The sequence below is a fragment of the Pelodiscus sinensis genome, chromosome 8, assembly GCF_052426305.1.
Source record: "Pelodiscus sinensis isolate ZL-2025 chromosome 8, ASM5242630v1, whole genome shotgun sequence".
NCBI lineage: Eukaryota > Metazoa > Chordata > Testudines > Trionychidae > Pelodiscus > Pelodiscus sinensis.
Window position 1 is genome coordinate 11,924,656 of NC_143059.1, and position 12,412 is coordinate 11,937,067.

Genomic DNA, 12,412 nt, shown 5'->3' on the forward strand with positions numbered 1-12,412 from the left:
TATAAAATTATGAATGGGGTGGGAAAAGTGAATAAAGAATCGTAAGTGCTAACTTTCCCTCTAGCTTGGGAGTGCTTGACCTCCTGCTTTATTTTAGACTCCACCCCCCATTCCACCCTTTCCCCATGACCATGCCCCACCTCTTCTCTGCCTCCATCCACAATCATGCTCCTCTGCCCTCCTGGAGCTTCCTAAATGCTGTGAATCAGCTCCAGAAACATGGAGAGGGTAGGAGTTGATTAGGTGACCACTAGAGGAAAAACGTAGTGCTGGGGGAACTTGGCTGCTAGTGGGTGCTCAGCACCCACTAATTTTTCCCTGTGGGTGCTCCAGCCCCAGAGCACCCATGGAGTCAGCACCTATATAGGGAAGTAACATTTATCCCTTCTCATAATACAAGAACCAGGGGATCACCCAATGAAATGAATGGCCAGCAGGTTTAAAACGAACACAAGAAGTGCTTTTACACATAGTGCATAGTCAACCTGTGACATTTTTTGTTAGGTGATATAACGATGGCCAAAACCCTGTCTATGCTTCTGGGAAGAATGATGCTCCAGAGGTTGATCTTTTGAAGTTTGATTTAGCAGGTCTAGTAAGGACCTTGGTCAACCCTCATACTCCTTGGAGTTGTGAGGAGTAAAGGAAGTCAGTGGAAGAGTTTCTTCCATCAACTTCCTGCTGCGGAGCTGCCCCAGAAATTCAGTTTAAGGTACATCTTGTAGCTGGAGTTGCACATCTTAAATCGAATTTCTCTGCCAGTGTAGACCTCGCATTAGATAAGTTCATGAAGAATAGGTCTGTCGATGGCTATTAGCCAAGACACAACTCCCATGCTCGAGTGTTTCTAAAGGTCTGACTGCCAGAAGCCAGGACAGGATGATAGAGGACGGATCAGTTGATAAATTGCTGTGGTCTGTTCATTCACTCTGAAGGCCACTGTGGGAAGTTAGAATGCTGAACCAAATGGGCCATTGTTCTGATCCAGTTATGTTCTTATGGATTGTTTTTTCCTTTCATTAGCTCTGTTGCTTTTTTGACTAGAGAAGAATGTTCTTTGCTATGGAGGACCCATTTATATTGCTTTAAAGCTAGTAATTTCCCTTGGTTTTAACCTGAGTCAAGTTTACCTGCTATGGAAACGGTTGGAAAATGATTATTTCTAGGAGAAAGTTGAAAAACATAACTTTCTGGTGGTATTTGTGTTTTCACATTTTGGAGTGTTACTGTTAAGGTCTGTGTGGAGGGAGGTATGGTGGTGGGAAAGAGCCATTTTTGAAGAAATACCAGGGATGAGACTTTTTTTTTTTCTTCACTTCCTTGTTCACTTACATGAGCTTCTTCAGTTTAAGATCCAGGGCTATGAGTTAGATTTTCAATGGTATTTAGGTGCTTAAAGATGCCAATAGGAATCAAGTGGGATTTTCAAAGCACATAGGTGTATAACACCCAGGGGTGTTAAATTTGCTTTTAAAAATGCACTAGACACCTGTTTAGGTGACTAATGCCTTTGAAAATCTGACCCAGAATCCCCTAAATTGTGGTTGGTACAGAATAGAACGTACAACATGTTTACACCTTCTCTCCCTACCAGACCTGCCTTCCACTGGGAGGAGGAGAAGGCTGCGAAGGCATGCTTTCCCTTGAGCGTTTGAATGATGTTGATTGATAGGAAGATGATTATCATTTAGTCTTAGGGATGAGGAAGCAGACTTACTTTTGTGTGTGTTTTTTTTTTTTTTTTTTTTTTTTGGGGGGGGGGTGAGGAAACTGAGCTGCAGGAATTTGTGTCCACCTGTAATGTGTGAGTTTTTACAGGACTGACTTAAAGTTTGTAAAGTGCTTGGAGATTCTCTAGTCTGAAGAAGAGTGTAGAAAGGTGTATATTCTGGAGTCCAGTAAGATTATAGTGAAAAATTAGTAACAGATATAAAAATAAACTGGAACAAAGGCCACAGTTATGAAATCAATATTAGTCTCTTAAAATAAAGACTAGGTGGCAATGCAAGCCAGAGCATCAGAACCCTATATGATTGCTACTAACTTGGTTAGGACAGTTACCAATAATTACCACATCCTTAAATGACCATATTGTCTTCACTAATGCCAGAGGTCAATTCTCAGTCATAGGATATAAAGAGGGGGCAGTGCAGTAGTCCCTAATGTGCATCAGAATGAGAAGATTGATATTGACAAGGTGACCTTGGGTTCTATCGAAGCAGTTTATTTTGAATGCCCCTAGTTTATCCTACTTATGTCTATAATAACTTGTTGCCAGCCTAACACCCGGTGCCCCCAGGATGCCCTTTGCTTGGTCTCTGAATGATGCCCTTTGCTTGGTCTCTGCTGTGTTAACATCTGGCAGACAGTTCCGCAATTAAAATATGTTGCCTGACATCAGTTCCGAATTTGTCTGTCTTTCCATTTTTCATGTCCACCAAAATTATCCCCTTACCACTTAACCATCTCGGTGCCAGACAAGTGCGTGTGTATGATTCTGATCCTCGTTTGCCTTCTGTGACCAAGTTCACATGCAGCTGATTTTTTGTTTATCTTTTGTGCTGGGAAGGATTTTTCATTGATTTATCTGTTCGATTTATAATCTGTGGTTACCTCCTCCTTGTTAATTTGTTTTCATTTTTCAATTGAGGGCAGTTTTGCTTTGAAGGAATTTGGCTACTACTGTCCTGTAATTTTAGTCTGTTAATATATTTGCGTCAGAGTTTTGCATCCACAGATCTGCTGTGGAAAATCCACTGATTTAGGGGAGAAAAGTCTCTCTGTAATGTAACGTCATATTTGTATTGGCTAAGGTTGTCAGAAGTGTTCAATCAAACTGTAACTGGAATTTCGCATATGCCATTATCTATTATATATTTGAAAGAGTTTGTGTGTGTCTCTGTCCATCCATCCACGTGCCTGTTTATTCAAGAACTCCTCCTAAACGGCAAGAGCTAGGACTACCAAATTTGTTAGGCAGCTTCCTCTTAGCCTAACTTACAGCAAGACCAGGGTTTGGGTGTGCCAAGACAATGGGATGTGCCTGGAATATGATTGTTTCTCATAAAATGGAAAATGAAGGGTTTGCCAGCTAGGACAGTTATACTGTAGAACAGTGTTTCTTAAACTTTTTAAGACCAAGGAACACCAAAGAATGTTATTTTTTATGAGGAACACCAAGGATTTTTTGTTTGGGGGGGGGGGGAAGGGTTGAGGGGAAGTTGAGGGGAAAAAAAGTGTTGGGGGGAAGTTATTGAGAGAAGAAAAAAAAGTCGCCTGCCCCTTTAAGGGTGACCATTTTGAATTCTGTTCTCTGCGGCACTCCTCCGACTGCGTCGCGGCACACCGGTGTGCTGTGGAACACAGTTTAAGAAACACGGCTGTAGAATGACCCCAGGGAGGCAGGCACAGAGGTAAGAAAGTGGCTGGCTGGGGGCAGGGCTCTGTATGTTGCTGGCTGCTGTACTCAGCTGCCCATTTTGGTCCCCATGACCTACAACCAGAGTGGAAACCATTTCCCCTCCCAGCCACTGGAGCAGCACAGACCCCGCTACTCTAGCCAGCCCCAGGGAGCTGCCGGCCAGGCAGTGTGGACCCTGCCATCTCTGTCAATCCTGGGGAGCTAGGCAGCATGGCTACTACCTCTCTGGCCAGTCCCAAGTAGCTACCCCCATCCCCTGCCAGTCTCCCACACCCAACCTCCAGCCCTGGTGCCTACACCCCAACTTTTCTGCCCTGTGCCTCCTATCCTCCTCCTCTGACATCTACACTCCCCATCCCCTGGCCTGAGACCCTCCTTACCCCAACACTTACTCTTGTATCCCCTCCCCCACAGTCCCCTGCCTGAGCTATGCTGAATAAATCTTCTATTGTGTATATATTTGTATGTTAATACTCACATTTCTGTTTCTAAAATGTACTTAACAAGGTAATGTTGTGGGTAAAATATGACCCGACATATAGAGCACTTTTCGATTGTGTAGATAACGTTAATGTTAAAGTCTAGTTGAGCCACTTTATTTTGAAAGGAAAAGACAGACGGGAAGCATTTTTAATAAAGAAGCACATTTTCTTGAGGACTGGAACTTGTTACCTTCATTGCACTAGGCAGGTAGTTTGTCCATCATGCTACACAACCTGTTTTGTATTTTATGGGAATTAATGGATGTAAAATTAGCAACAGCGGAGGGTCTGAGATTGTTCCTTGAGTGAACAGAACAATTGCACTGAAATGTACTAAAATGTACAATGAAAATGTGAATGAGTGCACATGCAGTCAGCTTATAAGAAGCCTATTTCCTTCTTCATCCTGAATGTGTACACACAGTGTCATGGCAATTAGGGTCAATTGAAAGAGTATTTTGCTTTAACAAAATAGTGGAATAAAGAACAAGAGTTCTCCATTTTAGCTTTGAATTGGCCCCTTGGTAGGGCAGAGCTCTAGTGTGACTTTCTGAATGATTGTGTGTGCATGAAAATACAAAAATGGCATTGTGGGTTTAAATAATGCTGTCCTCTGTGTAACGTGAGCCTGATGAATCCCAGCTTTGAAGAGCATATGGTCCTAAACCGTGTAAGGATATAGGCCCGCACAAAGTGGGAGGTTGTCTTTGCAAGCAGAATGCTTCATGGAACAGGTTAATGCTTGGCATAAATCTCCCCAGGGTATTTGGAGTTGCAAAGACAATAGTCCTAGATCACCACTAGGTTCTATTATACAGCTATAAATAATGCAATGCTTGATCGCGGAGTTGGGGGAAATCTCATGGGCAGATCTTCAACTGGTGTAAATTGACGTAGTTCCATTAGTCTTACTGAGCCTATTCTGATTTGTACCATCTGAGGATCTGGTCGTCAATAACCAAAACTATACTTACTGCTAAGGGCACTTGTATGTGAATCTGCACAGAAATACTGTCATTGGGACACAGATTTGTGTGTCTTGCTAGGTAGATGTGTGCTTTTTCTGCACTGTGGTTTGTCGTCTAACATCCTTAGGGCAGGGATGAGGGAAACCATCGGGTTAAGCTAGGTATAATCATCTGCCTTGTAACTTTTCTAGTGACCAGATCATGGGAAAGTTCTGAAAAAACTTTGGCCAACTACTGAAAACAAAGTCAATATGTGTGCGTTGAAATGAGCTTGTATCGATTTTGCCCATATATTAAGATTTATGCCCTCCAGAGTGTAATAAATCTGAGGTGGAAGACAGGTCAATATATGTCATTATGTGCTGTCACTGGGGAAATAGACTCTCCAAAGAGATGTCTGGCCCTAGAGATTCATGCCAGCAGTCTGCATATCTAGCGTAAAAAAGGCTATATATATATATATATATATATATATATATATATATATATATATATATATATATATATATATATATATATATATATATATTTTACATGTAATGGCTTGATGTTCAGTACTTGGCTGACAAATCTGCCTGGCTGTTGTTTCAGATCCGGTGGCTCTGTAGTCTTGAGTCTTGGCGGGAGAGGTATAAAAGCCTGGTGTAGCGTTTGAACATAGGTTGACTTAGTTACATTGCTGAGGGGATGTGAAAAATTTCACTCTGCACTCTAGTTAGGTTGACCTAACCCTCGGTCGACAAAGGACCCTTCTATCAACTTAGCTACCACTTTCCTGAGAGCTGGATTAATACGTAGATGGAAAATCCTCTTCCATCAATTTAGGAAGCATTTATGCCTCAGTAACACAGCTGCAGCATAGACTTATCCTGAGTGAGGTATTAGGCCCATATTGCTGTTGCTTTTCTGCGTCCCATTGTGTCAGAGTTTGCATCGTCCCTGCAAAGTGACTTTTCTTGTATTCACCTTGACAATATGGTGATGCTAATGTATTTTTAGTTTAGTTCTTTACTAGCCAGCCTTCATTTTTAGTACGTCTGCGTTAATCCCTGCAGACCTTAATGAACTCCCTTCAACTTGCCGATTCAGATTCCGGGAACTGTTTGTGTGTGGGTGGGTGTGCATGTGCGTGTGCCTGCCCCTGTCTTCAGAGGTCTTGTATTCCGTTATTGACCCTTTGAGCAAAGCTCTGGGAACAATAAATAGTGATGTCCTAGGCGCTTGATTAGTTTGGCTCTGAATGGCAAAAGGCTGGGGGAGTCAACAGGCAAGTCTCCTAATTGCCGGTTCTACGTATTCTGTAAAGAAAGCATATGGGACGGTTTAATTTCTGTTCTATTATTTTAAAGGGCTAGTTGTTTTGTTAAACCTTCCCCCATCTTGCACAGTCTTTCACCAGCTTTCATGGCAGAGCTAGAATCTGGGCAGGATGAAAAAAGATCCTAGTATTGAGATTTACCAGTGGGACTCACTGCTGTAAGGCATTTAGCATGGCCTGTGCTGCTCTCATGCATGTAGAGAGCCCATGCCCCACAAGAGTAGTTTATCAGTGAATGTTCTTCACCCAGGACTCTGCTGAATGCAAGTTTTCTTTTCGCAGCTGGGAGCATCCCACTTTCAGCTGCATTCTGTGCGGCCTCTGCCCTGGAGCTTAAAGCTGCTGATTTGGAGATCTGAGAGGATGCTCTAGGCTGTCTATTGGTCATGAGGGCATAGTAGGCTGGAGTCTTTTAGATATGTAGCCTAGAGCAGTACCGGCAGGCAGAACACCGGGAAAGTGCCCCCTAGCCAGGGATTAGCAAGCCCAGGGCAAAAGACATGCCGCCTAGCTAGGTGACAAGGTATCAAGAGCAGTGAGAGCCAGACCTGCCTCCTAAAGTCCATCAGTCCAGCCAGAGCAGCCTCAGCTGATGGTCTTTTACCAGCTAGATTCCTGTCCCAGCTCATAGGGTAAGCGGCAGTCAATACCAGGGTCAAGCAACCTAACCCCAGCCCTGCAAGAGAAGGAGCAACAAAAACCCAGAGCCTGAGAATACCGTTTCTGGACAGAGGCCGACCAGACCCAGGCAATTGCAGAGCTAGCTGGGAGCCGAACAGTTCCTATGTTCCCAAAGCTCATTCCATGCTGCAGCCTGGGGCAGTACTAAGTTTGGGTAATAAGCACAATTGTCACTATTGTGGAAGTCGGTGGCAGGGGAGGGATCACGTGTGCATTGGCTGTTGTGTTCCCTCCCTCTGTGGCATCTGGCACTGGCCACTGTCGGCAGACAGGAGACTGGGCTAGATGGACCTCTGGTCTGACCCAGTATGGCCATTCTTATTTCATTAATGAAGGTAATGAATATTCATCAGCTATGCAGGATGCATATTTTTCTGAATTCCTCGGCTGAACAAGTGTGAGCGTTACCACCTGGCCACAAGATGGCTGCTATTCAGGTGCTTCTGTTCCTAGTTGTGGCGCAAAATTCCACTGAGGCAGGGGTGGCCCGTGAGGCTAGGCAAACTAGGCAGTTGCCTAGGGTGCCGCCGGACTGGGTGCCCGATGATGACGTCACGGGGCACCGGGGTGCCCCATGATTACATCATGGCCATTGAGGGCCGTGCAGGTGGGGGTGCCGATCGCGCCTTCTCCCTGGGGCACCAGCTGCCGCAGCCAGCCTAGGGCCACTTCTGCTCTGAGGCAATGTCACCCGAACTCTCTACCTTTATTCCTTCAAGGTACATCTGCGCTGCAACACTATTCCGAAATAACTTAGTCCACGTCTACCTGGCAGGCAGGTATTTCGAAATAGTGTCAAAATACTGTCAAGCTGGAGGACTTCTTACCCCGCCTCCTGTAACACTCATTGGAGGAGGAATAAGGGAAGTTGGAGGAAGAGTGCTCTATTTTGAAATAAGTGCTGTGTTGATGCTCCCTATTTCGAAATAAGCTATTTTGAAATAAGATACGCAATTGATGTAGCTCAATTTGCATAGCTTATTTTGAGTTAAGCCCTGTAGTGTAGACGCAGCCTCAGGAAACCAAAGAAAATGCTTCCAAAGGGGGTTTTGAGGACTAATTAATGAGAGCTATTAGAACTAAGCATTATTATAGAGCAGATAATGTGCACTGAATAATTTATTGTTTTTACTGTTGTTGGCAGTTTCTTACATTCACTTCCCCTCTCCCAATTTGGCACTTCTCATCATAAACGGGTGTCACTCAGCAGCAGGACAGGGGGTGGAGGATATTGAACTCCAACCTTTGTCCTTCATTAGAATATTGAGTGTGCCCGCTTCTTGTGGAGTGCTTTGTCATGTTTGCTTGAACAATACTTGTATGAACTACTGGTGGGAGGCAGAGATGGGGAAAGTGTTGTCAAAGATTTAATTCTTTGCTAAAATATATAGCTTTTCTAATAGCGAGTCCTTTTTACTGCACCCAGGAGCATGTTATCTGATCATATTGTTTTATATATTCATTTAGATGAAGGAAATGATATGGAGAGCATAGATGGAATTCAATAGCCAGTCAGTCTGCCCCTGCTCAATAGACTATTATTGGGGTCTCCTGTATTGTCACCGTGGACAAAGCCTCTGTGAACAATCACCTCTGTAAGTAGTTGACGTGACGTTGGCCCTTTAATGTAAATGAATGGCTTGTGCTGATTCAGGTCAATGTTACTATGTGAACAAATGGATTTCAATTTCTTTTAATATGGCTTGTGTGTGAAATTCCTCTGGGCATATATAGGGTGGTGTGTGATTGGCTGAGTGTCCGAGTGCGGGTGTCCCTTCTCTCTCAACCCTCTTGTCCTTGCGACTTGATACACATTATTCATTTGTTTCTGCTGTTTTAGTTGTGTGCACGTATTTATCACTACAGCTTCATTTCCCCAGCCCTTTGCCTCGCAGGCCGATAGGCTGTAACAAAGCCCAGCCTCCTGATCATCAAACAGAATGTAAAAGAGAAATAATTCTGAGGGGAAAAAACATTGGTTACTTCTAATGAGGGGTCCCCCTCTCAGGCTTTGCTGGCCCTTTTGGGTCATCTGCCAGATGTGGTGGTAGCAGGACACTTGGTCACTTCTGTTACTCTCATTCTGTACTGCTGGGGTGCTAATTCTGCAAAAGAGATGTCTGGAAGAGGAGCGCTGAGCAGTTCTTGGATACTGTGGAACAAGATGCTTGTGCACCTCGTCCTTGGCCGCCCTTCATGAATTTTTACAATACAAGAAGAGGAGAGAGACAACTATTGAGAGGTAGACACTTCGTAGCCCTCACAGTTGCTACTTCAGCCTTGGTGGCTTTTCAGTGCCGCAGTGGGAATCCCTTAATTATTTCCCTATAAGAGTGGGGGAAGGAGAGGAGAGAAGCGGGGGTTGTTGGGATTGTGTCTATGGTCCAGAGCAGTGTTTCTTAAACTTTTTGAGACCATGGAACACCAAACAATAATATTTTTTTATGCGGAACATAGTTTAAGAAACACTGGTCTAGAGGGCCCAGCAATGAAAAACAAGAAAAATAATCACGATTCTAAAATAATCACGATTATTATTACTATTTTGTTAATAAAGAGAAGAAATAACAAAAGAAAACCTAAGCAGTGGTTACTTCAGCAATGTCCTTTTCTGTTGGTTTTAGGAGAGCTTTTAAGCAGAGATTGTGCCTTTTGAGAATGGGTCTATCCTTGGAAGAGATGCTGTTGTCTTAGGCCAGGTCTACATTAGACTGCCATCGGTATAAGTTCATCGGAGCATGAAAAATCCACACCTCTGAGCAATATAGTAATACTGACCTAACCCCCGTATGGACAGCACTGTGGATGGGAGAAGCTCTCCCATTACCATAGCTACCAACTCTTGAGGAGGTAGATTAAGCATCTTCACTTGAGTATTACAGCAGCGCGGCCCATGCTGTGTTTTAAGAGTAGACCTACCTTTGGAAGCAACAACCCACATCAGCAGTGAGTCCTGTGTTAGGGTACCTGAGGGTTTGTCTACCCTTGAAATGTTGCAGTGCTTCTGTTTCACCGCAGTAGCACTTCAGTGTGGACACGGGGTCTATGCCAATGAGGGAGGGGTTCTTCTGTCAGCCTAGCACAGCTTATGTTGAAGGATAGGTCGGCTTAATTACATGGTTCAGGAGTCACTTAAAAGAAGGCATCCCAGGAGTGGTCCTGAGACACACACATTAATGAATATTAGGACTCTTACATTCATATTAAATCTCTGAGATGTATGCATTGTTTTTCTATATGTTCACTGCAGGTGAAAGGCACATCTTTTTCAAGGGACTGGCTAGATTTAAATATCAGCTGCTGTCATGCATTCATTTGCTTATTACCTTCATGGGATGGTCGTCTTGGTATTCTCAGCTCCTGATTACGTAATCTGATAATGTGTGTGCAGCAGGGTATTAATTGCCTTTGCCGTTGTGGGAAATTTCTCAGTACATCATTAAGAGGATGTCTAGACAGCACCCTTCTGTTGGAATAAGCTATGCAATTTATGCTACACAAATTGCATAGCTTATTCAGAGTCTAAATCAAAAGAGCTTATTTTTAAATTTGGTGCTGTAATGAGGGTTACAGGGATGCTGGAATAGCGCATCTGCTATTTCGGGAAATAGTGGGCGCTTTTGAAGATGCAGCATTGCTATTTCAGAATACTTCCGGTATCCCAAAATAGCAATGCAACTTATGTCTTTTTAAGATCAATAATTATATACTCAGATGGCTTCTTACATCCACAGCCAGTTGTTGCATCAAATTGTCTTGATCTATTGATATATAAAGCCCCTCACTATTTCTATAGCAATGGCATTATAGATGAAGGTTTTCATTTGGGTTCAAAATACTGGCAAATACACATCTAAAAAGCCAAAGTGGGTGAGGTGATATTTTTAAGTTTTATTGCACCAACTTCTGTTGGTGAAAGGGAAAAGTGACAAGGCTACATAGAGTTTTTCTTCAGGTCTGAAAGAGGTACTCCTAGTGTCACAACTCAATACAATGTGGAACAGATTGTTTAGCATAATATAACATATTTTAAGGGAATATTCCAGGTGAAGTGTCCCATTCATACCCTGCAAGCACAGGACAAAAAGGGTTAGTGGGTTACAGATTGTTGTGACAAGCCATAGAATCATAGAATAGAATCATAGAATAATAGGACTGGAAGGGACCTCGAGAGGTCATCGAGTCCAGCCCCCCGCCCTCAAGGCAGGATCAAGCTCCGTCTACACCATCCCTGACAGATGTCTATCTAACCTGTTCTTAAATATCTCCAGAGAGGGAGATTCCACCACCTCCCTTGGCAATTTATTCCAATATTTGACCACCCTGACAGTTAGGAATTTTTTCCTAATGTCCAATCTAAACCTCCCCTGCTGCACTTTCAGCCCATTACTCCTTGTCCTGTCCTCAGAAACCAAGAGGAACAAATTTTCGCCTTCCTCCTTGTGACACCCTTTTAGATATTTGAAAACCGCTATCATGTCCCCCCTTAATCTTCTTTTTTCCAAACTAAACAAGCCCAGTTCATGAAGCCTGGCTTCATAGGTCATGTTCTCTAAACCTTTAATCATTCTTGTCGCTCTTCTCTGTACCCTTTCCAATTTCTCCACATCTTTCTTGAAATGTGGTGCCCAGAACTGGATACAGTACTCCAGCTGAGGCCTAACTAGTGCAGAGTAGAGCGGCAGAATGACTTCACGAGTTTTGCTTACAACACACCTGTTGATACAACCTAGAATCATATTTGCTTTTTTTGCAACAGCATCACACTGTTGGCTCATATTCAACTTGTGGTCCACTATGACCCCTAGATCCCTTTCCGCCATGCTCCTTCCTAGACAGTCGCTTCCCATCTTGTATGTATGGAACTGATTGTTCCTTCCTAAGTGGAGCACTTTGCATTTCTCTTTATTAAACTTCATCCTGTTTACCTCTGACCATTTCTCTAACTTGCTAAGGTCATTTTGAATTATGTCCCTATCCTCCAAAGAAGTTGCAACCCCACCCAGTTTGGTATCATCTGCAAACTTAATAAGCGTACTCTCTATCCCAATATCTACATCATTGATGAAGACATTGAACAGTACGGGTCCCAAAACAGACCCTTGAGGAACTCCACTTGTTATCCCTTTCCAGCAGGATTTAGAACCATTAACAACAACTCTCTGACTACGTTTATCCAGCCAATTATGCACCCACCTTATCGTGGCCCTATCTAAGTTATATTTGCCTAGTTTATCAATAAGAATATCATGCGAGACCGTATCAAATGCCTTACTAAAGTCTAGGTATATGACATCCACCGCTTCTCCCTTATCCACAAGGCTCGTTATCCTATCAAAGAAAGCTATCAGATTAGTTTGGCATGACTTGTTCTTCACAAACCCATGCTGGCTATTCCCTATCACTTTATTACCTTCCAAGTGTTTGCATATGATTTCCTTAATTACCTGCTCCATTATCTTCCCTGGGACAGACGTTAAACTGACCGGTCTGTAGTTTCCTGGGTTGTTCTTATTCCCCTTTTTATAGATGGGCACAATAT

At 43.3% G+C, this 12,412-nt stretch overlaps 1 long non-coding RNA gene across 1 annotated transcript in view; it reads left to right on the top strand.

Moving 5' to 3' along the window:
- Window positions 1-12,412, top strand: part of LOC112544327 (uncharacterized) — a 62,778-nt gene that overhangs the window by 9,496 nt on the left and 40,870 nt on the right. Inside the window, exon 2 of the long non-coding RNA XR_016350213.1 lies at window positions 8,338-8,465. This is a non-coding gene — a long non-coding RNA (uncharacterized LOC112544327). The remainder of the gene's footprint in view (window positions 1-8,337; window positions 8,466-12,412) is intronic.